Raw genomic sequence first — 24422 nt, forward strand, 5'->3', positions numbered from 1 at the left:
GCAGTGTAGTCGTTTGGACTCAGGCTGGAGCCCGGGCTCTGAGAGCCTCCCCTGCTAAAGGTGGCGAGAGGGTAATCTCATATGTGCTACTGATTTGCTGTGGGGCCTTGGGTAACTCATGTGACCTCCCTGTGCCTCGGTTTACCCATCTGTAAAACCAGCATACTCGTACTTCACTAACCATTGAAGTGCTTAATTTGTTAATGTTTGCACAGTACTCTGAGGATATAGGGCCAAATTCTCCACTAGTGTCATCTGGTGAAAGTCCATTGAAATCAATGGAGCTATCCCAATTTACACCAACAGAGCATTTGGCTCACAAAGTCCTTAGCAGTGTTGTTAGCTAGAGAACTGTCCCATGTTAGCTCCAATGACAGCTCTCTGTTATGTTCTCTTGAACACTGTATTTACCACCTTGTCTTTAGTCAGTTTGACTTTCTAACTGACTGATCCCGGAAAGGAAATATTTCAGTTCACTTATGTGACTGCTGACTTGGGCGTGTGGGTTAAACTCACAGTGTTGTCAGGGATGATCGCAGACCTGAATGTGGACTGTGTGTCTTTAAAATAAATTATTTAAAGCAAAAAGAAAAAAAAATCTTAGGAAAATTAGCTGCAGTTTGAAAACAGAATATTTTGTCAAAATCAAATTTATTTCAATGAGGGAGAATCATTCTAATGGCTGAGAAGAATGCAAAGATTAAATGAGGTATGAATAGCTGTAAGATGGGACAATTACCACCTCAGAAACAATATATTTGTAAAGTTAATTCCTCTTGAACATGAACAATCTCCTTACACTTGACCCCCTTCTATTGCCTCTTCCATGCTTGAACTCTCCTTGAACTTTGAAGATCCATCTTGAGAGTATGATACGGCCATCTCCTTTGCATCTGGTTATTTTAGCTCCAATGTGCAGCCCTAAAACGGCAATTATGGTGATATATTGCTCAAGTCACCTGACATGGATTAGTATCGGGATCAGCACATTTATGCACGCAGGAGTAGTCAATGCAGACTACAGCTATGATTTTAAATGACTTGATTAATTCTGAAACAACATTTCAGAGTCCATTAGGTCCAGCAGGTGTTGGGGTTCAGTCTGCACTTCCAGCCTGCGCCGAATGTTCAGATCTCGTTCCCTTAAAGAACAAGAACACATTGTATTTATTGCTTCTCTTTGCCAAGATTCTTTTCTTTCTCCCTTCAGTAAAAGTTTATTGGTCTTGAGGGCAACTTGGACAATAAGTTCTTTTCCTAAGTCACATGGCTGAATTCAGATTTCCGAACTGTAAAATGTCCCTTTAAATCTCTGGGTGGATACAGTAAGGTGTGTACCAGCACCCGAGCCTTAATTTTGTACTCGTTGGTCAGCAGACCTGTGTCTTTAATACACAGGAAAGGACAACTGTGTGGCGGCTACAAAGAATATGTGCCTGCTTCTGATATCACCCTGATTTTAAACCAGTGTAACTTTGATGTAAGTGGATTTTCTTCTAATTTACCGCAATGAAGAATGATTAGCAAGGTCAAGAAATTGTAATCTACTTGATAGCATTCATTTCTTAGAGTGACAGCTGGATCCTCAGCTGGTGCATTTCAGTGCCGCGCCATTGACTTCAATGGAATTATGCTATTTGACACCAGCAGAGGATGCGACACGGAGTTTTTGTTGCAATAAAAGCATAGCCTGAACATACCTGCATATACAGTTGAAAATGTGATGATATTGTACTGTGTGGGCTAGATCCTTTTGTATATCGATCTAGCTCTGCTGACATTGGTAGAGCTCTGTTGATTCACACCAGATGAAGATTTGGCTGTCAATATAAGAAAGCAAGCTAAGGTAGATTCGTAAAATCAAGGGATCTGATTTTAATCTCTCACCACCCTTCTTTGGACTGTTAGCCATACAGGGCTAGATCCTCAGCTGGTGTAAATCAGGATAGCTCTGGTGAACTGGCCCTAAATGTTAGTGTTTAAAAGCACTGGTGGTTGGGGTTGTTAGACACTGGGGAATACGATTCACTGTTGCTCTGTTGTACCGTGTGTGGTCAGTTCAACTGTGGGAAAATGAGGGTGAAATGCTGCTAAATCAGAATGGGGAGGATTTGCACACACTTTACGCAGGTGGAAAGGATTGCACAAGGTGCAGAGCAAGGGAGACTCAGGCCTTGGAGGTATATTCACTTGTTTTCTCGGGAGAAGGAGCAAATATAAGCAGAGCTTCAGGGAGTCTCTGGTGCAGGCAGTGTATACCCCACTGTTTTAGTCTTTTGCTAGAGCGCTGAATAGACCCCCAGTCGCTTTCTGTTGTGGCTCAAACTTTTTTTAAAAAAATTGTGGGGCGGGGGGATGGGGGGTGATAATGAAATGGTCATCGCAAGCCATCCTCTGGATGTTCGTACATCAAACACTGCAGTGCAGAGGAGAAGCAGATAAACAAGCCCATCATAGTCAACGGGTCAGATTCATCGGAGTTGGCCCTGGGAAGAGTTAATAAACATCTTACTGCTGCTGCCACTCGGTGTTCTGTGGAAGTGGAGGAGGGATTTTAAGTTTTGGCTGAAGTTTAATAGGAACAATGCTGCAGACTTCACTGATGGGATGTGCTGACGCTGCATCTCCTTGGTGCCCTGGCCCATCCCCCAGACCGGCTGACAATGCCCCGTCTTGGGGCTGGTCTGACTCCTTATGTTCCCTAACCCAGCAGAGGGGAGTTAGGGTCATTTTCTCCTACAACCACTTGCTCCCAGCAGACTTTCTGCCCCAGGAGGCCTGCACCTGGGTTTATGTTGTAGAAGATGGCATAAACCCAGGCTGAATCTGGCCCAATATATGGAGTATTAAGATATAGACCTATAATAGCAGCATTAATAAAGTCAGGGTAAAGGCATGTCTGGCTCCAATGTGCGACCATTTTAATGTTATCGGCTTTATGTCTTCTAAGAACTGGGTCCTGGAGCTCCATGGGGCCCCTGAGTTACCTGGTGAATATGCGTGAAGCTTTTGGAACACGTAAACCCCTGTACGCCCTGATTCAGGAACACTCTTACACATGTGCTTACGTGCATTGAAGTCAATATGCTCTAGGAATGTGCTTAAAGTTAAGCATGTGCTTAAGCACAGGCATAAAGTTAAGGGTATATGGAACTGCTGGCCTGAATAAAAGCCTATAAGCAGTAGGCATTGCTATTGCCATCGCTATGTTAAAACCAAGCCGCCGTAGTTGTGCTGCGATATGAGCTTGGGAATGGGAACCAGCTGTGGCTTAACTACGGGTACGTCTACACTGCAAACCCCCCAGCAAAGTGGGTGGCCTCAGCCCAGGCTCCAACCAGAGGAGGAATGGCTACACTGCTGTTTTTAGCTCCGCTGCATGAGTCTGAGTCAGCTGACCTGGGCTCTGAGAGTCGCTGCTATGGGGTTTCTTCGGTGGTGTGGTTTTTTTTTGTTTTTGTTTGTTTGGTTTTTTTTGCAGTGTAGACGTACCCTCAGAGACCTCAGAAAAATATGTAGGATGTATAAATATGCTGATCTAGTAGAGCTGCTTCTGTCAGCCAGAGGCTACACTTTCTATCACCCAGGCAAGCGACGGGTAAAACCAGAAAGCCTCCCTGGAGAGTCGTAGGATCATAGACTATCAAGGTTGGAAGGGACCTCAGGAGGTCATCTAGTCCAACCCCCTGCTCAAAGCAAGACCAATCCCCAATTAAATCATCTCAGCCAGGGCTTTGTCAAACCTGACCTTAAAAACCTCAAAGGAAGGAGATTCCACCACCTCCCCAGGTAACCCATTCCAGTGCCTCACCACCCTCCTAGTGAAATAGTTTTTCCTAATATCCAACCTAGACCTCCCTCACTGCAACTTGAGACCATTGCTCCTTGTTCTGTCAGTCATCGCTGGGCTGGTCCTCCAGACTCTGTTACTCTGTGTGGGCGCAGGTAACAAAAAGGGGAAAAGAAACTAAGTTAATAACTTTACCGAGACAAAGCAGCTGATGTGGGGTCGGATAAAGCAGGCAGTTTTGTGGTTCAAATATGGACTAGACAGACAGATTAGATGGAAGGAACAAGAATCATTGACAGATGCTTTTTGTGCATTCATTGCCGCGTTGTTAAATCTGTTAGGCCACATCCTGAAGTCCTTACTCTGTCTTTATTCAGGCAAAACTCCCATTGAAATTAATGGGAGTTCAGCCCAAGTAAGACTGAAGGCTCAACTCTGATACCCTTGCTTGTGTGGAGTAGTGCCTTGTTTCTCAAGTAGTCCCATTGAGAGGACTGCTTGGTTTCAGTTAGTGGGAGATAGGCCTAGATCCTCAAAGGTGTTTAGGAGCCTAAGATACTAACTAATCCATGTGAATAAGAATATTGGAGTCCAGCATGTGTGAGGAGTTCAGTATTTGCCTGGTTGTTTTGAAGCCAGTAGCCCTTAGCATATACTGTGGAAGAGAATATGTGTAAAGGCCAGTTCCCATTCTCTCTGGAGAATCCCAGAGAAGGGAGCTCCCAAATGGATGTTGCTTCTGTTTGGACTGAGCACATTATGGGCCCAGTTCTTCAAGCACTTCTTTATGGAGCACCCTTTTACCTGGATGGGAGTTCCTGGTCTCGGAGACTAGCAGAGTGGGGCCCTCTTTTTGGAAATATCTACCAGTGTAGAGACCCTATGGGCCTGATCCAAAGCCCATTGAAAGAGGTAACAGTCTTTCCATAGACATTGGTGGGGTTTCGATTAGACCCTAAAAGGACCAATGCCACTCTCCTCCTCAATGGAGATAATAATTTTCTCTGAATTTACACCGATGGAACTGGTGGAGAATGCAGCACTTATGCCTAGAGCAAACATTCAGAATTGTTACATCGTTCACCTGCACATCTACCAATGTGATATACGCCATCATGTGCCAGCAATGCCCTTTTGCTATGTACATTGGCCAAACTGGACAGTCTCTGCGCAAAAGAATAAATGGACACAAATCGGACATCAAGAATTGCAACATTCAAAAACCAGTAGTAGAGCACTTCAATCTCCCTGGACACTCAGTAACAGACTTAAAAGTGGCCATTCTTAAATAAAAACACTTCAAAAACAGACTTCAACGAGAAACTGAAGAACTGGAATTAATTTGCAAACTGGACACCATCAAATTAGGCCTGAATAAAGACTGGGAGTGGCTGGGTCACTACAAAAAGTAATTTTCCCTCTGTTAATATTCTCACCTTCTTGTCAACTGTTGAGAATAGGCCACTTCCACCTTAATTGAATTGGCCTCGTTAGCACTGACCCCCTACTTGGTAAGGCAACTCCCATCTTTACATGTGCTGTTTTTATATATATATATACACTGCTTACTGTATTTTTCACTCCATGCATCTGATGAAGTGGGTTTAGCCCACAAAAGCTTATGCCCAAATAAATGTGTTAGTCTCTAAGGTGCCACAAGGACTCCTTGTTGTTTTTGCTGATTCAGACTAACACGGCTACCGCTCTGATATGTGATAGAGTAACTCTGGCTTTGCCTTGTAGACAGTGTAGTTCATGTAGATCAGTTGATAGGAAAACAGTTTTAACTTTACCGGGTGCACCTGTCTGTCTGTCTTTTAAAAAATATCCAGTTCTTGCCTTTTTAAACTGGTGAATAGAGCTGGCTGAGAAAGATTGTTTATTAGGGTGGAAAATTTTCAGTGAAAAAGGTTTTGCTTTCATTTAAATGTTTCCTCAATAGATTATGGGGGGAAGGGTTGGTTTCTGAAAAAAAACCCTGAAAAATGCAATTGAAAATGGACATTTTGGGCTGAAATTTCAATTTTTGTGCAAAGGTCATTTTTTTGTCAAAAAAAAAAATTCAGACAGAAATCTTGGCCCAGTGACAGTGCTGAAACCCGATGGTTCTGTGCTTGTGCGCCTTCCTGCAGGCTAGCAGCACTTCCACTCCTTTGAAATGATATTCGGGAAAATACAACACCCTTTGTACAACCAAAACTCTCACCACGTTCAAATAAAGGCAGTGTTTTCTGCCCAAACCTTTTGCCTACCTCAGCTCTCTCAGTGCCACTTTCTCTTTAAATCCTAGATCAAAAACATGCCATCACACCTTTATTATTTTGTAAAGCTCTGATCTCCATTCTAAGGGCAATTTATATCAAAGCCCAATTGTTTTGAGTAATTATTTTTGCATATTCATAGATTGCAAGGCCAGAAAGGACCACTATGACTATCTAGTCTGACCAGCTGTATAACGCAGGCCAGAGAACTGCCCCCAAATAATTCCTGTTTGAACTACAGCTTATCTTTAAAAAAAAAAACCCAACAACCCAATATTGATTTTAAAATTAGCAATGATAGCAAATCCACCAGTTTTGTTTATTTAGATTGTAAGCTTTTTATGGGAGAAACAGTTTCTTAGTATGGTTTGTTCAGTGCCTAGCTCAGTGGGGCCCTGCTTTTGACCAGTGTCTTTATGTGCTAATATTGCAAATGGCCCCTTTTTGTTTATAATTAACTGCTGGCTTTTTCAAAAACTGGATCTGGTTCCAAACTTTGCAACTTGAGTTTGCCCCCATTTTAAAGTGGTACCTTTAGGCTTTCTTGAGGGGGCAGCTGCCATATGTTGCATGCCTGCGGGTGCAACCACAGAACGCAACCACCTCTTTGTGCAACGAACAGGACGGACTGCACCCAAGGAAAAAAATCCTATAGCTAGAGAGACACCATTAGGGGGAGCTCTGTATCTTACAATAAATCTGTACTTGAACACCAATGTAAATCACAGCCTAAAGCAAATTCTGTACCCCTCAGATGTAATGATGCATTCATAGAGAGATTCATGAAGCAGTTTTTATGTGGGGCAAATATGCAGTGAAGGATGGGTAGGATCCACTCCCAACCCGAAGAGATGGTATGGGGCATCTGCTGCTGCTACTCCAGTCTGTTGGCTGGAGCAGAGACAGCAAACCCTTTACACAGGGGACTGTGGCCACAACCCTATCCTTGCCCTGGCCTTCCTCAAATCCTCTCCTCTGTGGAGAACTGGCAAAAACTGCATCTCTGTACGCGGGTGAAGTCTCCCCGGGTATCTGCTGTCCAGTCTTGTATGGTGGTTGCTATGCAGCACTGATGTGCGCGAGGTGGACCTTCCCTGGCTCCTAAAGAGCTAAGTAAATTTCACCTCTCAGTGGCTTGCGCTAGTCTGTTTCAAACCCCATGTAACCCTGACCGATTAAGCAATGATCCACTGGATCTCGTGCTGGAGGGAGCCTCTAGATTTGTCATTTTGCAGCCCCAGGTACTGGTGCACCGCTCACCTGACTGCAGTTCCTGCCACAAGACACACAGTGAGTCTGGGCGTGGGGCCATGAGGATGGAAGTCGCAGGAGGAAGAACTGGCTGAGCAGCCGGCCGTTGATGGAACAATAGAAGATAAAGTTATGACGTTCATTAGGTCATCTGGATCATCCGGAGACCATGCAGGATTGTTGGGTGCAGCTATTTTCTGGCGTTCAGTTTTAAATATCCCAAGAGCTGGACCTTCCAGCATTTGCCTTGAGCGACGGCTCCACTGAATAGAATTGGTTTTACTATCCAGAAGTTTTCCTTCAGAGTCAGCCCAGCTTTCTCTTTTGTTAATTTCAGCCCATTATTCCTAACTATACTCCCTAGTACCACGCTAAATAATTCTTCTTCCTCATTGGAGTGTACACCCCTCAAACATTTGTAGAGCGTTACGGTGTCCTCAATTAGCCATTGTTCTAGCCATGCTAGAGAGTACTGGTCCTGGGGCTAAAACACTGGACCGGGACTCAGGGGCCTGGTGTTCAGTCTCCCCCTCTGCCACTGGTTTCCTGTATGAATTTAGGCAAGTCACTTCATTTTGTTGTGCCTCAGTTCCCTGTCTGTAAAATGGGGATAATAGTACCTCTGTTGTCTGTGTTGTTTCCTTAGATTGTTGAGGCAGAGGCTGTTGCTTGCTAGCTGTACAGTTCCTTGCACATTAGGGCACTGACCTCATTTGGGGCATCTAGCCACTACTGCAATCTAACTGTACATATTTTGCTTGTTCATCTATGTCCTCATGCCTGTTCCTTTAGCTGCTGGAGCGTGTTTTGTTGCTCTTCTCTCAGCTACCTCCAACTCCTCAACCTCTTTCTGGACTGGAGGCACCTAGAATTGAATTCAGTATTTCAGGCTTGGCAGTTCTCACAATCCATATCCAAAAGCTGTCCAAGCTGAGGTGAGTATATACGACCTGTGATGAGTGGGAGTGTTCTGCCGGGTTTGAACAGTGTCAGTAAGAGTTATGTGCAGATGGAGGGCAGTGGATGGCCCTTAAAGGTCACATCTAAGATCAAAACTGAGTCCTAAATGCAGGTGTGTGTGGAAAGCTCAGTCTTCTTCTGTGACTTCATCTTCTTCGGGGTAGCGCTAGTCACTTCTACCCCACCACCGCCTGGAATGATAATGGAGCAAGTTAATCTTTAGCCTGTAAAGCAGCAGATACAATCTAAAATGCCTCCCATTATGCTGAGTGGAAATGAGTTTCTAGCTGAGTATTCAGTGGTGTGAAATGCACCGCAGGGCTCTCAAATGGACAGCGGTCCTATGCCCAGAAAACTAACAGAAAAGGTACAGCATTCTGACAATAAACTGCGTACATTACGAATGACTGAGAGTGGCAAGATACCATTCTCTATCTAATACCTGATCAATTCCATGGAAATATTTCCTTTGAAGCTGAAACTGACCTCAGGCATGCTTTAGTGCAGTGCTTCTCAAGCTATCTGATGTGGGGGACCGGCAATTTTTTCCCCAATGTGTGCGCAGACCGGCAGCCGGTGGCTCGCGGACCGGCACCGGTCTGCGGACCACCACTTTGAGTAGCACAGCTTTAGTGCAAACGCTCAATCAGATGATGCTAAGCTGGGCTTGCCTCTCCCCCAGTCTTCGCTAAATGAGTAGATTCTAGCACAGAGGCACAGGCCAACTGCAAGCGTTCAGTGGAATATCCAAATCATTAGTTTGTTTAGATCCCAAATCCCATTTCTCAGCACTGTCAGTTTTTCCCTTGCGGAGCCGTGAAAGACAGTTAAAGGGACTTTTGGTGACATCCCCTCTGTTTAATGAAGCTTGGAGTTATGGGCAAGTGACTCGAACTGCCGTTATTATCTGCATGAGTGACTAAAGGCCGAGGGTCTAGATATGTGCAAAGAGTTTCACAGCAAATGTGCGCATTGATCATTCATAATCAGACCAACCAGGTCAGGGGGGCTGGGGAGATGAAGAGCTCTGAAAAAGCTGACAAATGAAGCAGCAGTGCTTGGGGGTTAATGTAATATTCAAACAGAATGAGATCTTCATTTTCTTATAAGCTTGTCACTTTTCCCTTCCTGTGACATTTTGCCAGAGAGTGCAGTGAGGAGAGCAAGTGTGTGTGTGTGTGTTCTGGGTAGGGTCTCTCTCTCTCTCTCTCTCTCTCTCTCTCAATCAAATAGATCTAATCACAGAAGGAAAAAGAGGAGAGGAGTTTACTTCCTTTGTTTTTGCATCATTTATGCACATCACTTCTACAGTGCTCTTCCTCTTTTTTTAACAGACTCTGTTAAAAGGAAAAGGAGGACTTGCGGCACCTTAGAGACTAACCAATTTATTTGAGCATAAGCTTTCGTGAGCTACAGCTCACTTCATCGGGTGGCCCTGATTTATAACTTAAACTGTCTGTTAAAGTTTATTAACTGCCCAGGCCAGATTCTGCCCCTTGAATGGGCTTGCATGGGGTGCAAAATCAGGACCGAGTTTGGCTCCCCAAGTGTAACACAAAATAATGTTGAGCACCCAATATGGAGAGAATGCTGTCTGCTTTTTTGCAACCTTTGCACTCTTTCAAGTGAGGCCTGGGGCCAAAAGCAAACTTCTAGCTGTGCTCATATGCCGGGAGCATTGTCATTGCTCCACTGTGGTTTTTAGTGGCTCATTGGCACTTTAAAAATAATAAATATGTCTCCTGACAATTTTAAACTGCTTTACAAAATATAATTAAACCTCACAACATACCGTTAGGTATCATTATGCCCATTTTATGGATAGATAAACTGAGGCATTGGAAAGGTAGGTGATTTACCCAATGTGCATATTAAGTCAGGGACTAGTACTCAGGAGTCCTTGTTTTCAGTCCTGTGTTCTAACCACTGTACAAGACTACAAAGTAACAGTGGCATAGCACAGAAGCTACAGCAAGGACCAGTTGTATGTTAGTGAAGGGGGAATTAACTGCTAATAGTAGACATCTTGTGCTTCATGAAAATCTTAGCTGAGACCCACCTGGATTTTGAGATTGATCTGGCATGCTGTGGGTTAGAGGAGCTCAATGCTCTAATGAATAAGAGAAGCTTGACAAATGGAGGTTTGTGGCTCCTGTAAGCTCTTTGCAGAATCAACAATTATTCCACAGTTACAATTCTGTGTGCATTGATGGAGTCAGCTGTTCAGGGACAAAGTCCTCTCCCCCAGATACAGAATGCACCAGAACTTAAGGTCTGATTTATACATGTCCTCAGCAGCACCCACAACCCAGACCAGATTTTCAAATTTGTTCATTACCTAGCCACTCCCACCCCGGGGAATAGCTAGCCGTGTGGGGACGAAAAGGAGAGCTGAGCTCTTACAAAAATCTGGCTTCCTGTTTGGGTGCCTAAATGGGCGTTGATGGGTGCTGAACTCTTTTGAAAATCTGGCCCTTAGTTTTTCAGTGAGAGGTTAGTATCAGTTTTGTGTCATAGCAGTTCACATTTCTATAGCCTCTTCCATCTAGGGATCTCAAAACACTTTAGAGCTATAGTAAACGTACCCTCCCAACACCCCTGTGAGGTAGGGAGAGGATTACTTTGATTTTACAGTTAGGGAAACTGGGGCTGGGAGAGACTTGCTAAAGATCAGATAGAAGGTCCCTGCCAGAGCTGAGAATAGAGTTCACAAGTCTAGTGTCTCATTTGCATATGAGAGTCACAGACCATCTGTTCAAGCCATTTGAAAATGTGGTTACATGCCGAAGACCAGATCCTCAGCTGATGTAAAATCACTTGCACCTCCACTGAAGTCCGTTGAGCTATACTGATTTACACCAGCCGAGGATTTGGCCCTTGATTCCAATTCTAATGTCAGTGAAGGCTGGTTTTAAATGTATGCAAATCCATTGACTTCAGTGGAATTAGTTCTAATTTACACTAGCAAGTGATCAGAACCAGGGCCTTAAAGTAGGCTTACTAAGGCTTGAAAGACTGGCCTGGTGAATAAGGCACTAGACTAGTTCTCATGAAACCTGGGTTCCAGTGCCTGGCTTAGTCATAGATTTACTATATAAATTTAGGGAAATCACTTCGTCTGTTTCTCAGTTCTTCATCTGTAAAATGGGAATATTGCACAGGGTGGCTCTCAGGCTAAAAGCCATGTGTGATTGTGAGGTGCTCAGATGCTTGGTGACATGGGCCCCATACTCCCTCTGTGAGCTTGGACAAGTCATTCACTTTCTCTGTCTTTCAGTTCCTCTTTGGTAGAATGGAGATGATCATGCTTCCTTGATTTGTCATTTCTCATTTGACTAAAAGCTCTTGAAGGCAGGGTTTGCCCCTTCCTATGTATTTGTACAGCTCCAAGCACAATGGGGCCTGACCCCGGGGTGGCTTCTACATGCTGTTGTGATGCATAATAATATTAAATATTTCTTAATTGCCAAATCAGGGATTCCTTTTGCCATTTTTCTCTGTTAACAACTTTTGCAATTCATCAGCTTCCTGTAAACTTACAAAGTCACAGTACTTTCCTGAGACGAGCCCCTTCTCAGAGGTATGCTTTTGTCTCCTAGATTCATATTAAATATTTCAGTTTGTTAAACTTTTAATCCGAACTCTGATCTCTTCAGGGGTCTGCCCAGTTTATGACCTCTTTCCAATAAACAAGTTTTAAACAAGCTGCCACATCAGTTTTTGCAATGGAAACAAATGGGAGACAGGGAGGAGAGCAAATCATAAAAGAGTGACATTTGGAATGAATTGCCAGGCCTGTGTCTCTTTTTCCCTACAAAAATTCATTTACATTTTTGGGAAAACACAACCATCTCATTAAAAGGAATCACTCTCATTCTCTCTAGCCAGGAGAATGGGCTGCTCTATGGGCTTTTTGAAATGTATATTTAACCAGGCAAAAGGCTTAGTGTATCAAACTGAAATTAATGCACCGAATCCTGGAAGATTTTTTTTCTTTCTGGAATTTTAAATGATTTAAACTGTGAATGGAAGTGCAAAAACTGTCAGCTTATTGGACTTGATCTGCCATAATGGAGTGTACACACTTTTGGGGCTCCTTTCTTTGAGCGGTTTTGGTGCTTCTAGCAAGTGCTCAAAGAAGCTAATGTATCCATCTATTATCTGATTTTGTTTGTCAAATTTTCATACTGCATCAGATCCTTGGTCTGCCTGGCTGGCTTTCAGAAATAATTATGGGCTAGATTGTAAACATTGTACTCATGTTGGCTAAGTTACTCACCCATGCAGTCTCATTGGCTTTCATGGCACTGTTTGTGTGAGTAACTGTTCACTATTATGAGTGCAGGGTTCACAGTCTGGAGCTATGATCCTTTTGCCATTAATATTCAGGCAGAACTCCCTGGTAACTTCAAAGAGGAGATCTGCTTAAAAATCTGTGAAATTATATGGCCCGATATCAGGATGAGGAACATGGTGGTTTGGGATTCTCGATAAGAACTGGAGCCAGATAGGATTTGAAAGTGGAGAACCTGGTTGCTCTTTGGTGACCTCTGTAAAATGAGCAGATCATCTTGGTTTGTAGTGGTCTTCTTCACCAAAACCTCGGTCACAATTGGAACAGTTACTGGAAGCCTCCACAGAGACCAAAGATGGAATGAGCTGTGTCCTGCAGTGAAAGATGAGGTCACTGATGTTGTACCCACATTGTGCTTTTTGGACGATGGAAAACTTTAGTCCTCAGGGCTGCGGTACAATGCCTTTTACAGGTACTTAATTGACAGCGTTGCCTCACTCTTCCCCATTAAACACAAACCAAAAAGCACACTTCTATTTTACAATGACATTCTTTGTCAGTAGTGCCCTTAGTATGATAAGTGAATTTGGAGAAAAAGGGTCAGTTTCAGGAGGGCCTAAATTTGGTGTGACACCTAGACTGGCCCCTCAGCATGTAACCCTGATCTCTGTGCATGCTCAATAAATGGTCAGTAGGGTTGCCAACTGTCTAATGGCACAAAACCGACCACCCTTGCCCCGCCCCTGCACGGCCCCTTCTCCGAAGCCCCGCCCCAATTCACGCCATCTTCCCTCCCTCCGTTGCTCACTCTCCCGCACCCTCACTCACTTTCATTGGGCTGGGGCAGGGGGATGGGGTGAGGGCTCCATCTGAGGGTGCAGGCTCTGGGGTGGGGCAGGGGATGAGGGATTTGGGGTGCTGGAGGGGGCTCATGGCTGGGGCAGGTGGTTGGGCTGCAGAGGGGTTGCGGGGTGCGGGCTCCGGGAGGGAGTTTGGGTGCAGGAGGGGGCTCAGGGCTGGGGTTGAGGTGCGGAAGTGGGTGCGGTGTCCAGGCTTCAGCTGGGCAGCACTTACCTCAGGTGGCTCCCGGTTGGCAGTGCAGCGGGACTAAGGGAGGCTCCCTGCCTGCCCTGGCTCTGCATGACTCCCAGAGGCGGCTAGCATGTCCGGCCTGGCTCCTAGGCTGCTCTGTGCCTGCAGGCGCCACCCCTGCAACTCCAGCTGGGAGCTCCAGCATGGGAGTGGCAGCGCGCAGAGCCCCTGTAGCTGTGCCTCCGCCTAGGAGCCGAAGGGAAATGCCAGTCATTTCCAGGAGCTGTGTGGAGCCTGGGCAGGCAGGGAGCCTGCCTTAGCCCTGCTGTGCCGACAACTGGACTTTTAACAGCCCAGTCAGCAGTGCCGACCGGAGCCACCAGCGTCCCTTTTTGACCGGCCATTCCAGTTGCAAACCGGATGCCTGGCAACCCTAATGGTCAGGCCCAGAGTTTCTGACTCTGAACAAGTTATCCTTTCACTAAGAAAAATGAGCTATTTGTATAGATTGGTATTTCTCTGGAAAATTAATTCTTGAAGGCAAAAATAGAAGCAAATCTTGTGTTGCATTCACCTCATCAAATATATTGGCCAAGCTGGGGTGCATGACATTTTAGGCTGGGGGAAGGATAGGTTGCGAAGTAAAAAAGTTGCAAATATACTGAAAATGTACCAGTGTGAAGATTTTCTTCGAAAATCAGTTCAAGCCCATTGTCAGCATTGGTGTGCAGCTGGGCACTGCTCCTATTGCACAAGAAACATAACAAATGTAGACATGTTTTGCTTAATGCTACAAGTGCCCAGAGTCAGCTGGTTACTGGTAATGTTGACTGAAACAATATCCTGTCTTGTTTCTGAATGTTTCTGTGAGACGCATTTGTATTAATATTCGTCAGTGGTGCCATCATGAATGTTGTCCTTCAAATAATGCCATGGTTCCAAAACTGCCATTGACTTGATGGCTTATGAACAAAGTCCATTGGTGGGGCTTGATGCCAGCAAGCTTGACGAGCAATAACAATGCAAATTCTCTTTACTTTGCACCTGATGAAGTGAGCTGTAGCTTACAAAAGCTTATGCTCAAATAAATTGGTTAGTCTCTAAGGTGCCACAAGTCCTCCTTTTCTTTTTTCGGATACAGACTAACGCGGCTGCTACTCTGAAACCTCTCTTTACTTTGTAATCTGTCCAGATTGCAAATGCTATGCTCTGAGAAGATTTACCAGGAGCTGAATTTTATCCATTCCCATAGCTGCTTCTGAGATATCCCGGGTGTTACAACAACTAGAATGTCAAACTTCAGCTAGTGTATGGTTTGAAATAGAACTCAGGTCTTTCTTTGAAATGTTATGATGAAAGAGGCGGACAATAATGGGGTATCTCTCCTTGACTTTTATTTCCTGGACAGTAAATTGTAGGACAGGCTGGAGGCCAAGAGAGAGAAGATAATAGTCATATGTTTTTCTCTAGGTAAAGAAAATGTTCAGGGTGAGAAGAAATATATGTGAGTGGTGGAAAGAAGATGAGGAACCTGTACCCTGCGGGTTGGGAGGAGAAGTGGGACAGCCAGAACAGAATTAAATCTGAGGGCATAATGGTTATTTTTATGACATGGTGGCAGATAAACCATTCCATTTCCCACCAGGACCCCACCCTCAGAACATTGACTTTTACGACCCACACAAAGGTTATCACTTTTTAAAAAATGCAAATCCCCATATTAACATCGGCAAATTACCTGTGAAAGTACAAAGCAAACCAGCGGCCTCTACATAGTCAAACTACATAGAAATGTAGTGATGTGGCGTTTATAAAGGATTTGGATGCTTATCTGAATTATCCAAGCCTGTGGCAGATTCCACCAAGCCACATGACCTTCTTGCTCACACATAACACCCCCTTCCACTTTACCAAGTATTGCCTTCCAGCGGGGAAGGACAGCGGGGCTGCTATTCGCCATCTCCAATTTGTGGAGGAGTTTCTCTGTCCCTGTCACTCATGAAAGGTCTTGAGGACAAGACCTAGGGTGTGATGTGCTTGTGTAAGGGGACTGTTGCCCCCTTACTAACATTCAGTGGGGGTGTTTTGGTTGGCTAGCTCCCAGTACTAAAAGGGGAAGGGTCGATGGGGAATCAGGACCCTGAGACTGACAGCCCCCAGGAACAATGGGGAGAGGCCAATGCTCCAGGTCAGCCTGAATGACGGGGCGAGCAGGCTAATCAGGGAGTCAAGAGGCCAGGGAGGTCCCGTCCTCTGTGTGAACTGGATTTGCCTGGGTCAGACAGAGTGGGGCCGAGCTAAGGAGAAAGCAAGGGCCTGAGCAGAGCTGTGCCAGATCCAGAGGGACCAGAAAAGCAGCCCTTGTCCTGGGAGCAGAGCTGCAGCCCCAAAGCCAGAGGCACAGCCCGGAGAGAGCAGACTTGCCCTGGGAGGAGAGCTGCAGCAACCAGATCCAGAAGGACCAGAAAAGCAGCCCAGAGAGAGCAGACCCTGTCCTGGGAGCAGAGCTGCAGCCCCAAAGCCAGAGGCACAGCCAGAGAGAGCAGACTTGCCCTGGGAGGAGAGCTGCAGCAGCCAGAGCCAGAGGGGCCAGAAAAGCAGCCCAGGAAGCAGGTCAGTGCTGGGAGCAGTCACAGAAGGAGCCTGCAGAGCAGGCCTGTCCTGGGAGCAGAGCTGCGGCAACCAGAGGCAGAGGGGCCAAGGAAGCAGCCCAGGGAGCTGGAGGCAGAGCAGCAGCAGTGCAGAGACAGAGTGGTGGAGCTGGGGCTGGAGCAGTCCAGAGCTGGGTGCGGTGAGCAGCTGGGGAGAGCGAGGGGGACCCTGGGCAGCGGGCCCAGCACAGGGAGACGCCGCAGCCAAGAGGCTCTGCAGGCCAGGCTTGGATCGTAACCCCGACAGGGCAGGGGCGACACTGGGAAGAAGGGTCCTACCACTTAGAGCCTGAGAGCGTGTGGCCACCACCAGAGCAAGTGTCCAACCCACAGCATCCCTGCAGCACAGCCAGGGCCTGAGAAGAAGGCCTGGGACTTACAAGGAACAGACTGTTGTTGCCAGCACAGAGTGCCCAAGGCAAGCAACAGCTGGGTTTGTTGCCCGGTATGCATCGCGCCAATGACCACAACGGGCTGGAGAAGCAGAGAGATTTATTTGGAGCTCCAAATAGGGCGCAGGGAGACTGAGCTGTCTCAAATCCTGCAGCCCCGCATGCAGATTCTAGTATACATTTTATACCTTTGCCTACTTCACTACACAAGCTTATGCAACCAATTACCTGTTGCCCTGTACAATATTGTAGCCAATCAGCTAAAGCAGCCAGTTGTGTTTTTCCTCAGTAGCATTGCCCGAGCCTTGCCTTATTTGGGTCTCTTTGTTACTGGTTTTTGCTAAACGTTTCTGCCTTATCTATATGTTTCCCAGGCCGAAGCTGGCCTTGGCTGGCGAGCCCTGTACAAGCCTGTCTGTTTGTGTGCTAGCTTCCTCATCGTTGTTCAGGGTCACAGAAAGTTCAAGGAGCAGAGGGGCTTCAAGGAGCAGAGGGGCTTCAGTTTGCCTGGGCCTAGAGCAAGAGGGCTTCATCGACACTCGTGGTCTTCCACCCTCCCGAGTTACCTAGAGTAGTGCCCAGCGTCACCAACACTGTGAACTGCCCGGACATTCCAGAGACACTGTTTGTGATGTTCCCTGCCACAGAGCGGGTTGATGTGTTTCCTTTAACCTTTCCCATTTTTCCTTATTCTTTTTAAAATTAATTGTTGATTAAATAACTTGCATTTGCTTTAACTTGTATGTAATGGTCAGTGGGTCAGAGAAGTGCCCAGTGCAGAGAGCATACCCCGGAGTGGGGACAGCCTAGCCCCTGTCCTAGGTGACCACAGCAGGATTTGGGGTTGAGCCCCCCAGGAATCCTGGGCCCAGCCTTGTTGGGGTTACAAGGACTCTGCCAGACAGGAGAGTGGAAGGGGAGTCCTCAAGGGCAGGGAGGCCACTGGGTAAAGGAAGTGGGAGTGAGGACTCTGATCCTTTCGCTAGCCCACTTCACCAAGGTAGTGCAGAAGCCAGGAAAGTTCCCCACAAGAGCGGGACTATTCCCCCTCTTACACTTGCTTATTTCAGAGATGCACGTGCAACTCTGCAGCATCTGCTAGAGGCCTGTCTGCCAAGGATAGTGATACCTCATCATCTATTTGCTCCTGCTGAAAAGGTTTTCCTATAACAGGAAGATGAGTAGTATGACTTGACTGATGCCAGCATCATTACAGCTCACCACCTTGCCTGTGTCCTGAGAAAGCTGTAAGATGGCACATAGACTCCCGTCAGCGGCTGCCTTGCAGTTGCCAAGTACTGGCTAAGGACTACCTGTAAAAATCTTTCTTTGTTATGCACTGCTCGTACAGTCATTCCATCGTGTGCAGAGCAGAAGCCCACCATCTCCCCGCCTTCTGCTTCAGATGGTGGTGTGGGAGATAAGTCAAGATTTGCAGGTCTGGCTTGAGGAGATGCCAGGCTTAGGAGATCCAGCAGCTGCAGATATTACAGGCTGCAATGAGCATACTGTCTACAGCCGCTGCTTTTCAATATCGCCTTCACAATGAGCAAAGCAAGGAATGTGGAGAAACTCGCTGTCGTGCACTGTGCCTGTCCCACGTTGGCACTGTTGTATGACACCACCAACCGAAGGGGGGAGAGAGAGACGAGAGATGGCTACATGATCTTCTTAGATTCAATCCAGTTTGTTCATAAGGTAATGGGCACTGCTGCTTGGAGGTGGCTAAAGTGGACCCAGTGACACCATTCACATGGAGCCAGTAATTTGATCACGGGTCCACATCAGCTTAATCTCGCAGCTGGAAAAGGCATGCTGCAGCCTGCACTGGTCTGAGAAGTTCTGGAGCAGCCTTGACTGAGTGAATGGGATGGCTTCTGCTGGGAATATTCCAGTGGCAGACCCTAGGCCTGTGTGTGATGCAGCCGAGTTCTCATCTTCCCCAGTGGACCGCTCCGGGGTATTTGGACAGACCCAGAGCAAAAGCTAGACCTGGGCCTTCTGAGCAGTCCTGGGGATCACCAGCGCGCAGCAGCAATCCAGCTGTGCCTGCTCTGCTGAGAGCTGCTGTAGGTGCAAGGGAAGGTGGTGGAGGGGCTCTATGCTGGCTCTGTTCCTCTGGAGAATTGCCCTGCAGAAGGGGATCTCTCAGCTGGCCACTTAGGTGCATTTTGAATCTGCTTTATGGCACTGAGAGAGGCCAGACAGACTTAATGGGGCTGAGGCTCTGGCTCACTGTTTTGTTTGCTTTTTAAAATATTACCAAAATGGTCTGATTTGTGCTAGAACTGATACAGACCCACACTGGGTTTTGACCTGTAATTACAAGCCTAGAGTGAGGACTTTGTCTTTATGTGTTTTTTCTACCCTTCCTTTCCCGCCCTAGCATAGTGGTGTAGGTACAGTGTGGTATGCACAGGAAAGCTATAGGGGGAATAAATATATGCAGCCAAATCTGCTCTGTGTTACACTGGTGTAAATCCAGATACACTCCAGCGAAGTCAGTGGAATTACACCGGTGTGAGATAGTTGTACATGAAAAGAGAATCAACCCCATACACTACTGAATATAAAAGTAATAGATGCCATTTCATTTATATATAGACAATTAGGCCGAGAGCTACAAATATATAAGCTCCTAACTTGCATTGAAATCAGTGGAAGCTAGGAACCTGGATAGGGCACTGGGTTGGCAATCAGGAGACCTGAGGGGTATCCGCAGCTCTGCCACTGACCTGCTGTATGACCTTGGGCAAATCAGTTCACCTCCCTGTGCCTCTGTTTCTCCTTCCTGCCTTTATTTGTCTTATCGATTTAGAGTGGGGCAGGGGCTGTCTTTTTGTTATATTTTTCTATAGTGCTTTGCACAATGGGACTTGATCTAAGGTAGGGCCTAGGTGCGCTAATGGAATACAAATTAATATCAATAATGATATTTTAAACTTGAGTTCATTTTAATAAAGTAGACACATGTTCACAGTTATGATTGTGTAGTTTCTGAGGCATCTCTGATCACTGCATTGGCTTCTGGTCAGATTAGAAGAGAATGACAGTTCTTATTTTAGTGTCAGATCATTCTAACTTTGGTTTCTCTTTTATTGGGACTTTGGCAAGAAGTTTAATAAGAGAATGAAAATGCCTCAAACTGCCCGGCAATTTTCCTTCTTTCCCACTAGGTGGCCAGCTGTGTCGTGTCCAAGAAAGGTTCTCTGCCTTGATATTTGAGGGACCCTTAGTGAGAAACGTACCCCTCAATCTGCCAAAGCCCAAATGTGGGGCTGGAAAAGAGAGACACGAAAACTCTGTGCTGGCAGGAAACTTCCAGTGCTGTGAGATTTAAACACTTGGTGTTACAATAAATCTTTCTATAACCTGCTTTTTTGTTTCTGACATAAACCATTTTCAACAATAAAAGTGAGGGGACACCAAATCTGAGTGGAAGACTGGGAACTAAAATGAGTGACCTCCATCAAAATCAGGGCTATCTGGCAGGGCAGGGCGATAAGTGACTTTATTTTTCTCTTCACTTTATTCTCTTCTGTTTTTGTTTTAACATGCTGTAGATACAGGTTTCCTTTTTCTTATTAAATATTCACTGTGCTTATTTCCATGAATTTTAAACTCTTAATCAGAATTCTGATCTCTGCTCCGTTTCCAATCACTTGCCAATAAGCAAGTTATAAACCAGCTGCCATGTAGGATTTTGCAATAGTGAGTGACCGGGAGACCGCAAGGGAACCCCCTCATTCCATGGCTTGCTCTTTTATGAATTGCTCTTGTGTCCTGTTTGCCTTGCAAGGATTCATTTGTTGTGGACAAACACAACCAGCTAACGTTTCACTCCTGTCTGGAAGGATCTACCAAGGACTTCAAAGCTGCTCTGACCCAAGTACGCAGCAGTGGGGTGCTGTGACATTTTTAGTTGGGCATGCAGTTCTACATGTGTATGCAAAATGGCGTCCTCCATGCAGGATGATTTCACATGTACAGTGTGTGGAGCACACCATTTTGTTCTATAAAATGGCAGCCTCCACGTGTGTTCAGGGACCAGACAGAATCACCCCGGGAATACAGCCGGTCCTGGGGCATGCAATGCAGACGATGCATGCACTCACAGCAAGCCACTGATTCTCAGGGAATGTGAAATGCAAGTGTCTTGTTCTCCTGTTCAACTGATTCTTTGGAAACTGTATTCTCGAAAGTATGCGTGGGACCTGACACTCCACTGCTGTGTACTGTCTACGTCTGTGCCCTGCACGCTGTAGTATCTGAGCCGCTCACAGTCATTCGTGTATTGAGGTAAAGAAGGTGAGCTCAGGAAGTACAAGCCCCATTTTTGAGAGGCACAGGGTAAATTAAGTAATTTGACCCATGTCACACTGGAAGTCAGTGGCTGCGCTGTGAACTGAGTTTGGGTCTGCTGAGTCCCTATTCACCTTGGGCCAGATTTTTAAAGGTATTTAGACCCCAGAAGATGCAGACTGGCACTTACTGGGATTTTCAAAAGCAGCTGGGTTCATTACTCCCATTGAAATCAACCTGCTTAGGCACTTGGATAAAACCCACTTGGTGCCAACCTCCATCTTTTGATGCCTGTACACCTTTAAAAACTGGCCCTTTGTATCCACCGCTTTGTGTTGTCACTTACATCTCTGCAAAGTGTCTGGAGAATGCTACCAAGTCAGAATTCTCCACTCCTGTGAGTCCTCCCCCAGGGGTGGGTGGGACTCACTCATGTGCATCGGGGTTGCAGGATCAGCCTGTTGGAGTAGCCTAGCTTCTGTACAAGTGTTTTAACTGATTTTCCATAATGTTTTAACACTGGGAAAGCTCGGTTTTACCGAAGGCAGTGGAGACGTTCATCCTTTCCTGTCTGGGCTTCCCATACCTTTCTGCCATATAGTAATCCAAATCACCTTGCTACTAATATATCCCTTTCTTCAGAAACTTTTACTGGGCTTGATTCTCCATGGTACTGTTCCTTGTATATAGCCATTTATACCTGTGCAAACTATACACGTGTGACCCCTGGTGGAGGGAGAGGATGGGGGACCCTTGTATGGGGAGGCATGGGGCAAAGGGGGGATTTGAGGGGTGTGCACACAGCCACTGGCCTGGTGAGGAAAATGGGGGACCCTGGCATAGGAGGAATGGGGAGCATACCGGGCTGCTGGCATCAGGGCAAGGGGAGTGTGGGGGCACACAGAACCCATGGCATAGGGGAAGAATGGAGGACCCTGATATGGGGTGAAAGGGGGAAATCAGGAAGAGAGGACACAGAGGGAAAGGAGGGTATGGGTAAGAAAGGGGGAAATGGGGGTGCACAGAGCTCCTGGCATGGGGGAAAAGGGGGGACCCTGGTATGAGGGGAGGAGGGAACAGGATGTGATTAATGTCACATGGTGTAGCAAGTGGTGAGTCTCCCCTGCTGCTCTCTGCACCTGCTGTTGCCTTCCTGCTTCCTTCTCCAGCTGTTTAGAATTTGCTTCCAAAAGGAGCCACCTCATTCTCAAAAACCACTTGTGGGTGAGAGGAGAGGCCTCTGCAGGTCTGCTCTGAATGCTAGAGATGGACAGTGGGGTTGTGCCAAACCTCAGTGAGTTCTTTGTTCTTCAGAACCGAAAGCAAAGGCAGAGATGATTGGGATCGATCTATCTATCTATGGCCCCCATTCCCATGGGATCTAAGCTCCTCACAACATTTAACGAGTGCATCCTCACAACACTCCTGTGGGGGCAGGCAGTGCTAAGTCTCTCTGCCTCCATTGTGACCTGGGGATAAAAGTGACAAGACCACACAGAGAGCCTGCAGTAGAGCAGAAGATTGAAACTGGATCTCTCAGCTAGTACCGACAATGGGACCATACTTCCTCTCTGGAATCTCTGCCTCATTTTCTCCAAAGCCCTAGTGCCCAGGAGGGAATTCTGAGAAGGGGACTTTGTCTTCCCGCATCTCCATTCAAAACATGAGTTTCGGGCCTTCAATCCCATCTGTTGTTCTTGGGGAGGCAAAGGTCAAGGTAAGCAAGTGCAATGGGGGAAGGACTCCTTTCTGAAACTACGGTTGCAAGGCCGCACTGCGATGCCTGGAAAAAAATCACGTTGGTGTCTGTGATGTCAAGGTTGGGGCACGAATAGACCCTTATTGGAGGCGTGGCAGAGAGAGCATTAAGAACGTCTCTGCCTGGGGTTAAATTTCATTCTGTGGCATTTATTTTCAAAGGGTGGAAAGTGGAGTTTCATGATGACAAAACGAGGTCTAAGTTTGAGGTGGCTTATGATTGCCATCTGTGAGTGTGAGGGAACCTCTGGGCCAGCTCCTCAACTGGTGTAAATCAGCTGAGCTCCATTGACGTCAATGAAGCACCTCTGATTTAAACCAGCTGAAGATCTGGCCTGCAGTGATTTATTAGATACAGTTCCCCCTTGACTAGCAGATTAATATCTAGAGCTGGTCAGAACATGGAAATTCTGACATTTTGGCCACTTGTTTTCATTCTGAATTGGAATGAAATTTCCTGTGGAATGAAAATTCCAAAAATTTCAATTCAGAACTATATTTGCAACCTACCTATTAATATTCCAGTAACCTGTAATAATTCCTTCTAAGCCACTGTGATCATCTCTTTTTTTAGCTGGGTGCTGTATTTGGGGCTTGGGAGATCTAAACTATTTCCCTAAGTTAAGTAACCTCGCACCTTCTTGTCAACTGTCTAAATGGGCCATCTTGATTATCACTACAAAAGTTTTTTTCTCTTGCTGATAATAGCTTATCTTAACTAATTAGGCTCTCACAGTTTGTATGGTGACTTCCAACTTATCTGTATGTGTACACATATATATCTCCTCTTACTATATGTTCCATTCTATGCATCCGATGAAGTGGGCCCATGAAAGCTTATGCTCTAATAAATTTGTTAGTCTCTAAGGTGCCACAAGTACTCCTGTTCTTTAAACTCCCCTTGATATGTATGTGTAATTCCCATTGACGCTAATTGAAGCTGCTTTTCCAGATCCAGGCCTTCTGGAACATGTACGTTGGTTTCAGCTGTCATGACACGAAAGACCAGTCTCGTTACTAGTAGTCTTACCTGTAACACCACCTGGAAAACATACAGGACTCCCACTTTAAATGCAATGATATTTGTCATGGAGTAGCCATGCGCTAAGTGTATACAAAACGCAATTTCTGTTTGTGGAAGAGCTACTTGAGTGGAAAATTCAGCCACTTCACCTGAGGTGAACCTCACTCAGTAGCATTGTGACAGCATTCTCATTTCTCAGCTTTTTGTTTTATGAGAAAACTTGTTGTCAGACCAGCCTTAAAGTGATAGTCTGGCTCTAGCTATGAAGAAGTCTCTTTTACTCTGTGTGTGTGTGCGCATGTGCCAAAGTCTCATCCGGGGGTTTTGTTGACTGTGGGGAGGAGAGAGAGGGGAATTAAAAAACTCAGCTAAGGATTTTCTGAATCTGGACAGAACCAATTAGTGTCCAATTGATAAAAAGGCTTTTTGTGTATGTTTAGGGCCAAATCCTGATCTTTGTGAAGTCAGCAGGGTTCTGCCACATACTTCAGTGGAACCAGAGGTTTGGCTTGTAGTGTTTGTTTTTTTTATTTCTGGAATAAAAATTGAAATAAACCAAAAAGAAAAGGAGTACTTGTGGCACCTTAGAGACTAACCAATTTATTTGAGCATGAGCTTTGTAGCTCACGAAAGCTCATGCTCAAATAAATTGGTTAGTCTCTAAGGTGCCACAAGTACTCCTTTTCTTTTTGCGAATACAGACTAAC

The 24422-nt window shown here is 45.9% G+C and overlaps 1 long non-coding RNA gene across 6 annotated transcripts in view; it reads left to right on the top strand.

Annotated features, from left to right (window-relative positions):
- The first annotated feature begins 1378 nt into the window (after positions 1 to 1378).
- The window catches only part of LOC140910162 (uncharacterized), a 378033-nt gene continuing 354989 nt past the window's right edge, over positions 1379 to 24422 (top strand). For all 6 annotated transcript variants that reach the window (XR_012158436.1, XR_012158437.1, XR_012158434.1 and 3 more), the window contains exon 1: positions 1379 to 1480. This is a non-coding gene — a long non-coding RNA (uncharacterized lncRNA). The remainder of the gene's footprint in view (positions 1481 to 24422) is intronic.

The sequence above is a fragment of the Lepidochelys kempii genome, chromosome 4 (assembly GCF_965140265.1).
Source record: "Lepidochelys kempii isolate rLepKem1 chromosome 4, rLepKem1.hap2, whole genome shotgun sequence".
Classification (NCBI taxonomy): Eukaryota; Metazoa; Chordata; order Testudines; family Cheloniidae; genus Lepidochelys; species Lepidochelys kempii.